The sequence below is a fragment of the Macaca thibetana genome, chromosome 11, assembly GCF_024542745.1.
Source record: "Macaca thibetana thibetana isolate TM-01 chromosome 11, ASM2454274v1, whole genome shotgun sequence".
NCBI classification, from domain to species: Eukaryota; Metazoa; Chordata; class Mammalia; order Primates; family Cercopithecidae; genus Macaca; species Macaca thibetana.
The window spans coordinates 28572188-28588816 of record NC_065588.1 but is presented as its reverse complement, the minus strand read 5'-3'; the positions used below and the strand labels follow the sequence as shown (position 1 = coordinate 28588816).

The window sequence follows — 16629 nt, the reverse complement described above, 5'->3', positions numbered from 1 at the left end:
GGATTATCCTAATTAACCATTAAGGGAGAAGAATTAGAGATCTAGATCATAACAGATAATTCATTAAACTAGAACTTGGAAGAAAAAAATTAAAACCATCAGATTTCTACTTAAAAAAATTAGAGAACATCGTATTTTCTTCCTCTTCCAACTTCAACAGATACAGGATGCTAGAAACCTTTTAAGCTGTGAGCCATCGTAACATACAATCCATATATGGACACATAAACAAGGTTACCTTATAAAAGCCTCCTGCATATATTCAATACTATTTTATACAGGCCTTTCTTCTTATGGGAAACAGTTATAGAATTGATACCAAAATCTGAGACAAGTTAGGCACTTATTCCCTTTATTCATGAAAACAAACAAACAAACACACACACTTTGACATTTGATCATAAAATACTTTAAAACCCTGTTCCCTTGTAAAATATTGTCAATTATTTCAAAATCAGTCTTTTGTTTCTGATCTAAAATGAACATATATACCTTCTCATTGCTATCTACTGTGAATACAGAATACTTACTCAAGAGTTTAGCATCCCAGCTCATACTCACTCCCTTTTTGATTTGGTATTCTAGATCCATGCCCTCTGAGTGAACAAGAAAGATAAGCCAGGAAGTTGAAAGTATATTTTTGTTCTTGGTATATGAAACTTTCAAACTTCACAAATCTTTTTCAGATCACTCTAAAAATCTAAAACAGCCTTATTACACAGTATGTGCCATTCACAGCAGCAAATGGCCTTTTCAGAAAATTGCCCTTGTATTATTTTTTCAGAGCTATGTATAATGACACTGAGTTCAAATCTTCAAAGAATCCTTGGCAAACAAGGACTCAAAAACTCTGGTCTATCGTACAGAGTCTAAACTCCTAATCATTTCATACACATAACAATGTGGTTCTAAGTAAAATATGTAATGAATTTTCATGAATGCCTGAAATAGCCTTTTCTCAACACTTCATTCTTAATACTCCTCAGTCTATCACCTAGAGAATGACAACACATCCTCTTGGATTCAATGTGTTCTCTGAATAAACAGGCAGTAGTAATTCCTCTTTGGTTTGTGGTTGGTCTTTTCACACTTTTATTTATAAAAAACATTTATAAAAAACATTTATTGCAGAATGCTTTAAACATATAGATAGTAAACAAAATAGAATAATGGAACTCTCTACACCTATCACTCACTTTCAACAATTATCAATATTCTGCCAATCTTTTATCATCTGTAATGCCACCCACTACCTACTTGATAATGATGATTTTAAAATTATTTTTCTTTAGGTAAATTTTACATAAATGAAAATACACAAATCTTAGCGATATAATTTTGAACAATCTTAGTTATGCACTTAGCTGTGTGATACACATATTTATCATGATACAGAACACTTTCATTGCCCCCAAAACTTCCCTTTACCCCAAAGCAACAACAGTTCTGATATTCTCCTCTGACCATATATCATATGCATACACGCATATATGTATATATATGAGATATATACATATACGCATACAAACACACAGGTTTCATTGCTCTGCCAAAAAATCTGTAATACTCATCCATACAAGTTAGTTGTATGTATCTGTAGTTGATTCTTTTTTATTATTAAGCAGCATTCCTCTGTATAAATATACCATAATTTGTTTACCCATTCTCCTGATGATAGACATTTAGAACTGCTTCCAGTTATTGGCTACTGTGAATAAAGGAATCACAGACATTCTTTGATATAACATTTTTATTTCTTTTGCATAAATACTTAGTAGGAATGTGTATGATTAACTTTATTAAAAACTGTCAAATCTTTTTCCAAATGGTTGTACTACCAGTAATGTATGAGAGTTCCTATTGGTTTACATACTCACCATTTGGTGATTTCAGTCTGTTAAATTTTAGCCATTTTACTGGATGTACAAAAGTCTCTCTCTCATTATGGTTTTAAACTGTATTTCCATAATGATTAAAAATGTTAAATATTTTATCATGTGCTTATTGGCTATTCTTATATTTTCTAAGTTTTTTCTTTTTCTTTTCTATTTTTTTGAGACGGAATCTCACTCTGTTGCCCAGGCTGGAGTGCAGTGGCACAATCTTGGCTCACTGCAACCTCAACCTCCTGGGTTCAAATGATTCTCCTGTCTCAGCCTCCTAAGTAGCTGGGATTACAGGCGCACACCACCATGCTCAGCTAATTTTTGTATTTTAGTAGAGATGGGGTTTCACCGTGTTGCCCAGGCTGGTCTCGAACTCCTGAGCTCAGGCAATCCGCCTACCTAGGCCTCCCAAAGTGCTAGGATTACAGGCGTGAGCTACTGTGCCCAGCCTCTAAGTTTTTTCTTTTAAGCCTGTTGTTCATATTTTTTTAGTTCTCTTTTTTTATTACTGATTTATATACTCTGGATATAAACTCTTTGTCAGATACATGTTTCATGAATGTTTTTCCAAGTTTGTGGCTTGCCTTTTCACTTTCTCAACGATGTCTTTCAAGTAGCAGAAGTTTTAAAGTTTTCAATCAGATAAACCCTAATTTATCTATTTTTCTTTTTTGGCTATTGCTTTGTGTTTTCTACAAAATTATTGCCTATATCCAGGTCAAGAAGATCTTCTACTGTATTTTCTTCTAAGAGCTTTTACATATAGGACAATGATCAATCTAAAATTAAGAGTTGTGCAATCATTAACTCTAGCTTTAGACTGGTATACTAATTGGTTTGTATACAAACTGGGTTAAAGGCATAGGACACATGCAGGCTGTGTTCATTTCACAGCAGGGCTCTGTAATTAGGCAATAACTACTTGTCATCATACCTAGTAAGGCAATATAGGAGGAAGAAAACAGGCCAAACAGCTTCACTACTATGCCTACTTATAATCAAAGTCACTAGTTAAGGAAAAATTAATATTGCTTTGTTTTCACAGTAACATAGGTTACTTACCCTGGTTGCATCTGGTTGCAATGAGATGGCTTTCCAGAATTTAAAAAGGCATTAGGAAAATTAACTGAAATCTATACCAGTAGACCTCATCTAAAAATAGTTAAGAGTTTATTACACTTTGCTTATCTAAGATATTCCATTAATCGCTTTTTAAAAATTGAAATTTTAGTAGACTTTTTTTTTTTTTAGCAAATTGAAGAAATAAATGCAAACCATGGAGTTCCACTAATATATTAGATACTTAATGTAAGGGTGTTAAAGGTTGAAAAAGTTAACCTAAAATAAAGGCATTCAAAAATAGTTGTTTTCCCCCACTTCAGAAAAAATTCTTTCAAGTGAAAATGTTCGATTCAGACTCAAATACAAATATAGAGGTTCTGTGGTTTTTACTTGATTCTTGTAAAAAATAAAAAATAAAAAAAAAAATAACAAAAACAAAAAACCACTTCTTTCCTGGAATGTGAGTCACAAAAGATATTGTAAACAGATTTAATCACAATCACACGTGGCAGTTTTTTGTACATTAAATTTTAGACTGAGCAATCATGGTGGCTCATGTTCAGGTATAAAATTCCACTGATCATACATTCACAAATTTCACATTATTTTGTGTATTGTCTGTGTGTGGGGGGGTTAGTATACCTTCTGTAACAGAAACTCAGGAGCATCTTATTTTACCTTCCATAAACTTAAACACTGAATAAGACTAAGTGATCTGGTAAGATTTTCTTAAACACACATATTCATAAATATACCTCCACTTAATATGACTTAAAAGACACTAAATAAAGTTAAGAAACTTCTTAAAATGATTCACGAACATTTCACCCATTTATGGGCCAACAGATTAAATGTTATTTGGAAAGAAAACCTAGCATAGATAAACTGTGAGATTAAATCTACTTACAGAAGTTACTACAAGCCCAAAATAATAGCAATAAGCTTCTTTCTATGAATAAAACATAAAACTACAATATAATAGCGGATTTACTTCAACCAAATAGCCATATTACTAATAGGTATGAGGAACAAATTAGCAAATAAGTTGTTCTTCCTATTTAAGTAGGACTTTGACTTAAGGAAGTAATTAGGAATGACACAAAAATTGGGAGATGTATCAGCATTAAAAAGGCAGGCCTGCTTTGTATTTTCATAATGATGTCTCTATATTGGGATAGTGTATGTTTTATTAAATGCCAAAGATTGTGACAATCCTGAATTTAAGCAGAGGATTATTTCTGTTTCAACCATTTTCAAGTGAAATAGCTTTTGAAAATGTTTCCCAATTCTATTATTCCCTATGAGTGCCTATGAACAACACAGTACAGATGCTCCTCAACTTAAGATGGGGTTATGCCATTATAAATCCATTCTATGTCAAAAATATCATAAATTGAAAATGCATCCTAAGTTGAAACTATTTTAAGTTGTAAGTCTCTCAACTCATGATGGGATTATGGTTTCTACTGAATGCATACAGCTTTCTCACATCAGAAAGTTGAAAAATACTAAGTCAAACCATCATTAAGTAAGGGAGCATCTATAAACTTATTTCAGCCTAACAGTTGGCTACAAATGGGCATTTGAAATAAATAATGCATGTATATAAGATAATTATTTTAGCAAGTATCTTAGTCCATGTGTGCTGCTGTAACAAAATACCACAGAGTGGGTGATTTATACATAATAAAAATTTCTCTTAGTTTTGGAAGCTAGAAAGTCTAAGGTTCAGCATCTGGTGAGGACCTGTTCTCTGCTTCAAAGATGGTCCTTGAATGCTATGTCCTCCTGAGCAGACAAAGGCCATGTTCTCACATGGTGGAATTGTGGAAGAGCCAAACTTGCCCCTTAAACCCTTTTGTAAGGTACTAGTCCCATTTATATAGTGGAGCCCTCATGACCTAATCAACTCTCAAAGGGCCCACCTCTTACTACTGGCGATATGGACATTACACAGGAGCTGAAGTTTCAGTAGGAATTTTGGAAGGGACATGAAATGCATACCATAGCAGCAGAGAAAAGAAAGAAACAGATTAATGCACACTTGCAAAGTGTAGCATAATGTAACACAGTACTTTTCAGGAAATAATTTGATGCTTAAGTGTCATAAACATCCTTATGCTCTACAACTCCTATTCCTAAAAATTTATCATCAGAAAATACTACATACTTAGTCTTCAATTTTTCATGCATGTCTATTTTATAAACTCCACTTTCATAAATTACACAGTAATGTGCCTAATATAGTTAGAATCAGACTTTTAAAAAAATCAGTTGACAAAGGAATACTTTATTGCAGAGTGAGAATCTACCAGACATGAAATCAGTTTCAGGTGCATAGCTCTTATCACTTGTATTGTGTTTCTATGACAGAACACTGAGTTTCACCCAAATTATTTTGTTATAAAAAAAGGAAAATGAAAAGTCTTGAAACAAGTGATAAGAGGCACAGAGTTCATAAGCTGAATGCAACTGTGATAAAATGAAAAACATTAAACGTTTTAAAACAAATGAATTGTCAGCCTTAGCTAGATATATATTGGACACAGGACAGTCTACATGAGTTCTATTCAAAGACCAGAACATAATATTGAAATAACATAATTGAATAATCTAGCTGTAAAGGTAAGGTAGAATTATCAATGTCAAAATTTTTAGCTCTCATGGAAATAAAAACTCATATCATGAAAGTTTATTAATCAGCCTTATATCTTTGACAATGGATTATTTGTAAAAGCAGGGCACTTCATGTAATACAAAGGAATAAAAACAATATGCATGAAGATGTATACGGCAACATTCCTTAGAAAGTGCAAAACCCAAAACATTTTAAATGTACAACAAGGAATATGGTATAATTAAATGAAAACTATGCCTCAAGCTAGATATATGTTTATAAAATGTTATTTGAAGAAAAGATATAAAATTATTGAAACCATTATCGTCACTGTAACTATGTAAAATAATGTACACGTGAATAAATATTGAAAAGGCCCATAAAAAAGGGACACTTTACTGAGAAATCATGGATGGAATTTTATTCTTTTTAAATTAAATATTGTTTTAACAACAATCTAAAACAAGAAGTATAGAACAACTTTGTAGAAAGTGGCATTGCAAGTATTAGGAGTGACCTACAAGGAAAAGAGAATTTCATGGATCAAGGAAGATTAATAGCAGCTGCACAATTTTCATATAAAATCTTTAATAAGGTGATGGACACTTTAAACCATAAGATTAGAGGAGAGTATACATGAATTCCTAAAAGTATGCATTGTCATGTTTTTCTACAGAACATGTTAGATTTCTATGCTGAGATACATAGTATGATATAATAATAATACATAAAAAAATCTGAAATTGTGTACCTTGCAAAATTATCCCTAAAAGTGAAGGATAAATACAGACTTTATCAGATAAAATGAGATAATCTGTTGCTAGAATATCTGTTCAACAAGACATGTTAAAAGAGTTCTTCAGAGACAAGGAAAATGATGTAAGTTAGACAGATCCACATGAAACGGCACTGGAGAAGTATAAAGTGCAGGTAAAATTTTAAAAGTTTTATTTTTCTTATTCTTAATTGATCTAGTAGTTTGTTTAAAATAATAGCAACAATATATTTGATATGTACACTTATGCATATATTAATATCTGCTGAGTATAAGTAAAATGAATGACAACAAACATACAAGGGACAGAATGGAAGAATTTGAATTATTATGTTATTATAAGGTATTAACACTATCTGTGAAGTGGCATAGTATCCTCTGAAAGTTAAATTGGATTAGTTGTAATTGTACAGTACAAACTTTAAAGCAACCATAAAAAGAAATTAAAAAAGAGAAAGATTTGATAAGTTTGATGAAAAAGAAAAAATGGAATCATATAAAATGGTCAGATAAAACCACCACAAAAGGCAGAAAAGTGTGGAAGACAAAATTAGGAAAAAAAGGGTAACAAACAGAAAACAAGAATAGCTATGGTAGACACTACTCTAAATAGATCAATAATCACTTTAAACAGCAATGGTCTAAATACAACAATTAAAAGACAGAGATTGCCGGAGTGGAGCAAAAAAGGCTGAACTATATGTTGTCCAAAATAAAAAATTTAATGTAAAGATGTGTTGATTAAAATTAAGGGTTGGAGAAAGATATACTATGCTAACACTAAAAGAAAGACATACTAGTTATATTTCAGACACAGCAAACCTCAGAGCAAAATAAATTATCAGGAATAAAAAGGAACATTACATAATGACAAAGGGGTCAATTTCCCCAAAAAGACATAACAATTTGGATGCAAACTCACCTACAACCAAAGTATCAATATGGGAGAAAAAGTTGACAGAATTGCAAGGAGAAAAGATGAGTCCACTATTATAGTTGGAAACTTCAATACACCTCTATCAGAAATGAACAGATCCAGATGGCAAAAAATCATAAGGACCTCAGCTGAACTCAACAAAACTGTCATCAACTGCATATACTGGGTATCTGTAGACTTCATCCAACAACAGCAAAATAAACATTCTTCTCAAACTCACATGGAACATTCACTAGCATAGACCACATTCTAGGCCATAAAACAAATCTTCAAAAATTTAAAAGAATAGAAATCATAGAATATTCACTCTCCCACAATAACAGAATTCAAGTAGAAATTAGGATAGTTATAGATGTAGGATAGCTGAAAAATCCCAAAATACCTGGATAACAACACACTTCTAAATAACTTATGGGATATATATATGTGTGTGTGTGTGTGTGTATATATATATATGTCTCAAGAGAAATTTAAAAACACTCTGAACTAAAAGAAAAAAACCACAATTTATCAAAATTTGTGGGAGGTACTAAAAGCAGTGCTCCGAATATATTTCTAGCATTGGAAAAATACTAAATCAATAATCGTAGCTTTCATTTTAGCAAAAAAAAGAGGAGCAAATTAAAGTAAGCAAAAGAAAATAAATACAAATAAGAGCAGAAATTAACGAAATTGAACACAGAAAATAGAGAAAAAAAATCAACAAAACCAAAAGCTGGTTATTATTTGATCAATAAAAATCAGTAAGTCTCTAGCCAGGCTAACCAAGGAAAAGAGAGAGGGCACAAATTGCTAATGTTGGAAATAAAAGGCAGGATATCATTGCATATCCCTGGGAAATTAAAAGGAAAATGAAATAATACTATGAACTACAAGTAATAATACTATGTCTACAAGTTTCTTAACCGAAACAAAATGTACCAATTCTTTAAAATACACAAATCTGCCAAAATTCACAAAGAAGAAATAGACAATATGGACAGGCCTACACTTATTAAAGAAATTAATTAAAAAATTAACAACCTTCCAAAACATAAAGCACCAACTTCAGATGGGTTTGGTGAATTCTATCAAATATTTAAGAAAAAATTATACTAATTCAATATAATTTTATCCATAAGACAGAAGCAGAGGGAATACTTTCAAACTTATTCTAAGAGACCAGCATTACCCGCCACCCATCAAAAAAAAAAAAACAAAAAAGAAACAAGGCATAATAAGAAAACTGCAGAGCAGTATGAACATAAACACAAAAATTCTTCAAAAATTAGCAAATTAATTGGATTAGCAATGAAATCCAACAATGTATAAAGAAAATAATATATCACAATCAATTGGGTTTTTTCCTAGGTATTCAAGGATAGCTCAACATTCGAAAATCAACTAATGTAATCAATCACATGGACAGCTAAAGATGAAAAAAAATCATATGATCATCTGACAAAATCTATATTCATTATTTTTTTTTTAAAAACTCTCAAACTATAAAATAAGAGAAATGTCCTCAATTTGATAAAGAACATCTACAAAAAGTCTACAGCTAACATACTTAATGATGACTTGATGCTTTCCTGTTAAGATCAGTAACAAAGGATGTTACATCTTGGGAAGAAAGAAGTAAAACCATCTTTTGTTCACAAAAGACATGACTGCCTATATAAAACATCCCAAAGAATCAATGAAAAAACTCCTGGAATTAATACGGAATTATAGTCAGCTGACAGAGTGCAAGGTTTATATAAAAAGTCAATCTCTTTCCTTTACACTAGCAAAAAGCAAGTGGAATTTGAAATTAAAAACATTACTATTTACACTAGCCTCCAAAAAAGGAAATAGTAATTGCCAATCTAACAAAATATGCATAAGATTTATATGAGAAAATCTACAAAGCTCTGATGAATGAAATCATTACTAAATTGAGACATATTCCATGATCATGAATCAGAAGAGTCAATACTGTCAAGATGTCAGTTCTTCTCACCTTGGTCTAGAGTTTCAATGAAATTTCAATTAACATTCTACCAAGATATTTTGTGGATAACAACAAACTGATTCTAAAGATTACAGGGAGAGACAAACACTCAGAATAGCCAATACAATATTAAAAGAGAAGAACAAAGTTGGAGGACTGACATTACCTGGCTTCAGTACTTAGCATAAAGCTATAGTAATCAAAACTATGATATTGTCACATGAATCAACAAATAGATAAATGGAACAGAACAGAGAGAAAATAGAACTGCATATAGTCAACTGATATTTGAAAAGTGGCAAAGGAATAAAACGGAGAAAAGATAGTCTTTTTAAAAAAATGGTGCTAGAACATCTGAACATCCACATGCAAAAAACTATATCTAGACACAGACCATACAACCTTCATGAAAATTAATTCAAAATAAGACCTAAACATAAAACACAAAATTATAAAACTTCTAGAAGATAACATATGAAAGCAATCTAGATGATCTTAAGTACAGCAATGACTTTTTTTTTTTTTTTTGAGACGGAGTCTCGCTCTGTCGCCCAGGCTGGAGTGCAGTGGCACGATCTCGGCTCACTGCAAGCTCCGCCTCCTGGGTTTACGCCATTCTCCTGCCTCAGCCTCCTGAGTAGCTGGGACTACAGGCGCCCGCCACCACGCCCGGCTAATTTTTTGTATTTTTAGTAGAGACGGGGTTTCACCGTGGTCTCGATCTCCTGACCTTGTGATCCGCCCGCCTCGGCCTCCCAAAGTGCTGGGATTACAGGCGTGAGCCACCACGCCCGGCCCCAGCAATGACTTTTAAATACAACACCAAAAGCACAATTCACACACACAAAAATATTGGATAAGCTGAACTTATTAAAATGAAAAACATCTGCACTGTGAAAGATAGTGTCAGGAGAATGAAAAGACAAGCCACAGACTGGGATAAAATACGTAAGATTGATGTATCAGATAAAGGACTATTTTCCAAAGCATGCAGAAAACTCTTAAAACTCAACAACAAAAAGAGGCCTGAGTTAAAAAAAAAAAAAAGGGTAAAAGACTTTAGCAGCTCACCAAAGAAGATACAGAGATGGCAAGTAAGCATATGAAAAGATGTTTCACATATCAGGGAAACGTGAATTAAAATGAGATACTATTATACATCTATCAGAATGGCCAAAATCCAGCATTTGAAATCACCAAAGGCTGGTGAGAATGTGGAACAAGAGCAATTCTCATTTATTGCTGGTGCATAACCAAAATGGTACAGACACTTTGGAAGAAAGTTTAACAGTTTCTTACAAAACTAAATGTGGTTTCAACATGCAATCCAGAAATCACAGTTCTGTGGTATTTACCCATATAAGTTGAAAACTCATGTCCATAAAAAACATGCACATGGATGTTTATATACATTTTATCTGTAATTGCCAAAACTTGGCAGCAACCACAATGTCTGTATTACTTTGTTTTCACACTGCTACAAAGAAATACCTGAGACTGAGTAATTTACAAAGCAAGGAGGTTTAACTGATTCACAGTTCCACATGGCTTGGAAGGCCTCAGGAAACTTACAGTCACGGTGGAAGGGGAAGCAAACACGTCTTATATGGCAGCAGGCTAGAGAAAGAGTGTGAGCATGCAGGAAAAACTACCATTTATATAAACATCAGATCTGATGAGAATTCACTCACTATCACGAGAACAGCATGGGGAAACTGCCCTCATAAACCAAATACTTCCCTCCCTAGACACGAGGTGATTACAGGTCCCTCTACATACAGGAATTACAATTCAAGATGAGATTTGGGTGGGGACACAGAGTCAAACCACAGCAATGTCCTTTACTATGTAAATGGATAAACTGTGGTTCATCCAAAGAATGAACTATTATTCAGCACTAAAAAGAAATCATCTGCAGCAAACCACCATGGCACATGTTTACCTATGTAACAAACCCGCACATCTTGCACATGTATCTTGGAACTTAAAATTAAATTAAATTAATTTAAAAAGAAGAAAAAAGAAATAATCTACCAAGCCATAAAGAAAACCTAAACGCATATTACTAAGTGAAAAAAGTAAATATTAAAAGGTTGCAGCATATTGTATGATTCCAAATACATGACATTCTGGAAAAGGCAAAACTATAGAGACAGTAAAAAGCTCAGTGTTTGTCAGGGATTGAGGGGACAGAAGGATGACTAGGTGGAATACTGCGAATTTCTAGAGCAGTGAAACTATTTTGTATGATATTACATTATTGGATATATGTCATTATACATTTGTCAGGACTCTTAGAATGTATACCACTAAGACTGAACCCCAATGCGAATTATGGTGATAATGATTTATCAGCGAAAATTCATGGAATGTAAAGGTACAGGGGATTCACAATGGGAGAGATGTCACTTGGAGGGACAGGAGGTATATGGGAACTTTCTGCACTTTACATTCAAGGATGCTGTGAAGAACGTGTGATTAAAAAAAAAAAAGTTTATCAGGCCAAAAATCTAGCTAGAACCTGCTTATAAGAGATACATCTAAACCCAGAAAAACTGAAAATTAATGAATCGAAAAATAGGTACTAAAAAACTGTAACCAGTATAAAACTGAAACAGTTATATTAATATCTACAATAGACTTTAGGCAAAAGTAGACATCACTACAAAATAACAACAGGAAGACAGAACAGTTTTGTTTGTACCTAATAACATAACTTCATATTACCATAAAGCAAGCAGGAAGAGAAACAGAAAAACTGACAGACCTATTATTGTAGTAGTGTATTTTAACATGCTTCTCTCAATAATCAATGGATCAAGTAATGGTAAATCAGTATGGTAACAAAATGTGAATTTAACAGGCTTGATTAATAGATATATAGGAAACACTAAAACCAATGGTCAGAGAATATACATTCTTTTCAAACATATGTGAAACGTTTATGAAAACTCACCCAAGTAGGGCATTATCACATTTCAAAGAATTAATACCATATATGTGTGCTATAATTATGTGAACACAATGTAATAATTAAGAGCCAACAATGAAGAGAGATTAAAAATGTCATACTTGCAAAGTTTTTAAATATTCTGCATAAAATTTTGTGCTGAAGTAGACACACTTATAAGCCTCAGTCAACAACAATACCGAGCAAGTACAGGCCATTCATGCCATGGGCAGAGCATTTTTCTAAATAAACTAATATGAAGACAAGTAGTCAAAAATGTACTCTCTGCAGGTAAGCAGACCCCAAGAAAAGCATGGTGAGAAGGAACTAAACTAGCCAAGCTTATTTATCTAAACTCACAAATTACATAAGGAACTTTCCTTCACTGGGTAACAGTGAATGTGATATAAAGATGTCCAGAAATATTTCTCCAGGAAAAGTAACTACATATGGAAACAGAGAAGTGTGGAATAATTTTTATGCTAATACATAAGTATAGTTTATGGAAAAATTCACAAATGGATTATCAATTCTGTAATGAAGGTTACTAGCCTTTAAATAGTGAATGCTAACATTTTCATATACAAAAATTTAATGGCATCTATACATAATTTCTTAAGTTTATTCTATAATATATACAGTATGTAATATCTTCATAACAAATTCAATGTAATGTCTACTTTTTCCAATAATGTTATGTGTAAATAAATATAACGTTAGTAATAAGACTTCCATTCCAGAGTGTGAACTCCTTTAGGGCAGTGAATATATCTGCATTTGGAAATCATACAAGGAGGTGCTGAGAATTATTCTGAAAATATAGAGTAAATTCTACATCTTAGGTACTATTACCTTGAAGTCTGTAAGTCAAAATACTTATTTTAACCATTTTCTCCCTTGTTCTATTTCCACCCTTCCCTTTTAAAGACCATCATTTTGTTTTTTTGGAGATGCCTTGACCTTTATAAAAATTATAAACTAAGTTTTCTATTTAAGATTATTTTAATCATATCACTTCCCACTTATTAGAAACAGCTACTGTAACATAAAATGAAAATTAATAAATATTTGTAATATTATTAAAAGTTAACATTTATAATAGTCTTCCCTAAACTACCTTACTAAGACACCCAACTAAATAAGCCACATTTGGAAAGCTAGAAAAAAAAATTCCTGATTAAATATACCACACAGAATAAAGTGACTCAAAATCAGAAAAGGTCAAAATAATTTCCACTAAAAGTTTCTACTTGATAGTTCTTAAAAATACATTACAGATTGACTACAACAGAGCATCAGAGAGTTTTGTTGGGATGTGATGAAAACTTTTTTTTTTTTAATCTTGATTTGTAATTACAAAAGTGTGTAAGTCTGTAAAAATTCATAGACCCGCACACCTACAACGGGTGCATCTTACTCTACATGAGTAATATTTCAATCTACCTGAAGAAAAAATACACATGCATTTAAGTATTTTAATTTTTAACTCTTATTATTTCTATGTATAATACCCTTACTTTCTCTGTTAGTCAAAAGCCAGTCTTTCAAGGCCCTTTAAATGTCGCTTCTTTTGTGAATTCTTCTCTGAAAAGTCAAGAATTAATTGGTCTGTTATCTGTAATCCCAGAGCATGTTTCTATCACTAATGGATTGTTTATTACATTATATTATAATTCATTTTATATGTTTCCCATGATAATGTTATTAGCTTATTAAAGGCAAAGAATGTTTTATATTAAAAAAAAATCCTTTCTAGTATGTTGCCTGGTATACTGAAAACCCTCAAATTAAGTTCATAATATCATTATAGATACTCTTTTTCAAGAGCAGTACTACTGGTTATCAAAATGTCTGCCTAAAGATAAAGTAAAGAGTATTGGATTAAAACTTGACTGTCATAAAAACAAGTAACTGTCTTTTTCTGAATCATGATGAAAGAAAAAAAACAGTGGTCACCTAAAAACTGTACACAAACACTATTGGGAAACTAATTGAATAACTCCCCTAAGTGCAACTGACCAATGCTTTAACAAGGTTACAGTTTGAACCACACCAATCATCTGGTTTGCACGATTTCCTGCTGGACATCAACACCAACCACTAGTTAGACCCAAAACCACCTTGGGAAATAGCTGTGGCTAAGATTTGCACAGACCAGTAATGGACTAAATTACTGGTTTAGTGGCAAAACAGGTCAGAAGCATGTATAACATGACAGAAATTGGAAGGTCAATAAAAAAAATTTATATAGACATTAGACACCCTGCCCCACTCCTCAAAATTTAGCTGAGAGTTTTAAGTTGTTAGAAGACCTAAGAAAAGTCCATCTGGTCACTCACAAAAACCTTATAATTATGATAAAATGCAGATTTGATAAGAAACATACTGAGAAATATTATCACATTTTAAATGTATTTTAGATAGGAAATGAAGTAATCACATCAAACACTTTTGATGTATTTCTGTAAAAGATACACATACATCTAAAGAAAAAATGTAAAAAATTAAAAGACAATGCCTTACTCTTCCATATGCAAGAAACACACATTCCCTAGATGAAGTGTCTTTGTGTGTGTGTCTTTGTGTGTGTGTGTGTGTGAGAGAGAGAGAGAGAGAGAGACTGAATTTCACTCTTGTTGCCCCAGGCTGGAGTGTAATGGCACAGTATCAGTCCACTGTAACCTCCGCCTCCTGGGTTCAAGCGATTCTCCTGCCTCAGCCTCCCAAGTAGTTGGATTACAAGCATGCACCACCACGCCTGGCTAATTTTGTATTTTTAGTAGAGACGGGGTTTCTCCATGTTGGTCAGGCTGGTCTCGAACTCCTGACCTCAGGTGATCTGCCTGCCTCGGCCTACCAAAGTGCTGGGATTACAGGCGTGAGCCACTACACCTGGCCAAAAAGGGGAATTTCATGCAGAATATTTTGTCTTCTACAGTCACATAAAATATCTGTTATAAAATACAATACACTCCCTGTCCCCAAAATAAACTATATTCCTATGAAGCATATGAGAGCACACAGTAAACACTGTGAATAATGATGACTCAGTACTATATGCAGTGAAAAATAGAATATTAAGTACTAACATCAATAAAAGACAGATTACTTGATAAATAATAACCATATTCAGAAGTGTTCAGCTCTGGTCCTGATTAGTTTATACTTAGTACCAACAATTTTCAAAGTCCCTACAGCAGAGTACTAAAGATCCTCATCCCTACTTTATGCCTTTATTGGTCTTATTTGTAAGAATGGTCTTCCAAAAAAGCTTTTAATCTAAGAAAAGGCTTAAAGTTTGAAATAAACTTTCAAAAACTGCTAGATAATGAAAACATATATTTAGACATATTTTCTAATTTCAGCTCTAACACATAAAAGGCATGCAAAGGCTCCTCCTATCCTTACAACACGAGAAAAAAGGAACAAACTAAAGATCAATGATGCTCCCTTATATCCATCTGAACTGTCATAGCCAAAATGCCACTTCAAAATTTGGAGAAATATGCAAATCTAGTGAATCACAGCCAAAATCTGTTTATCCACAGCAGAAGCTGCTGGAGATATAAACTGGTAAAAATATTTCAATTATTTCAATGACAATTTTGAGGAATTGTTGGAGGCTGAGTGGGGATAAACATGAAAGTGAGAACTCCTGGGGGCAGAAGGCTTTCTGGGGGCGGTGAGGGGTGGGGTGGGGGTGGGGGTGGGGGTGGGGGATTAGTTGCTCTCATACTTTCATGAGTCTTCCCTCCAGGAATCCCATCGATATCTCACTGTAATGCATCATAAAAGCTCTTCTCATGGTTCTGGCAAAGGGAAGAGAAGTGTAACCCTTAGGAAATATGCCCATAGCATTCTTAATAGGAAAGGCCTATTCTTCAGCTGAAGATACTTTATCAGAACCTTATCTCAGCTAGGGTCAGGGCGTTCCCAAGATTCCAGCTCCCTCTAGCCTTTTTTTTTTTTTTTTTTTTTAAATTTATTTATTATTATTATACTTTAAGTTGTAGGGTACATGTGCATAACGTGCAGGTTTGTTACATATGTATACTTGTGCCATGTTGCTGTGCTGCACCCATCAACTCGTCATTTACATCAGGTATAACTCCCAATGCAATCCCTCCCCCCTCCCCCCTCCCCATGATAGGCCCCGGTGTGTGATGTTCCCCTTCCTGAGTCCGAGTGATCTCATTGTTCAGTTCCCACCTATGAGTGAGAACATGCGGTGTTTGGTTTTCTGTTCTTGTGATAGTTTGCTAAGAATGATGGATTCCAGCTGCATCCAAGTCCCTACAAAGGACTCAAACTCATCCTTTTTTATGGCTGCATAGTATTCCATGGTGTATATGTGCCACATTTTCTTAATCCAATCTGTCACTGATGGACATTTGGGTTGATTCCAAGTCTTTGCTATTGTGAATAGTGCT

At 33.3% G+C, this 16629-nt stretch overlaps 1 protein-coding gene across 12 annotated transcripts in view; it reads right to left on the bottom strand.

The window, feature by feature from the left end:
* CCDC91 (coiled-coil domain containing 91) overlaps positions 1-16629 on the bottom strand; it is a 366740-nt gene that overhangs the window by 102002 nt on the left and 248109 nt on the right. The window lies entirely within an intron of this gene.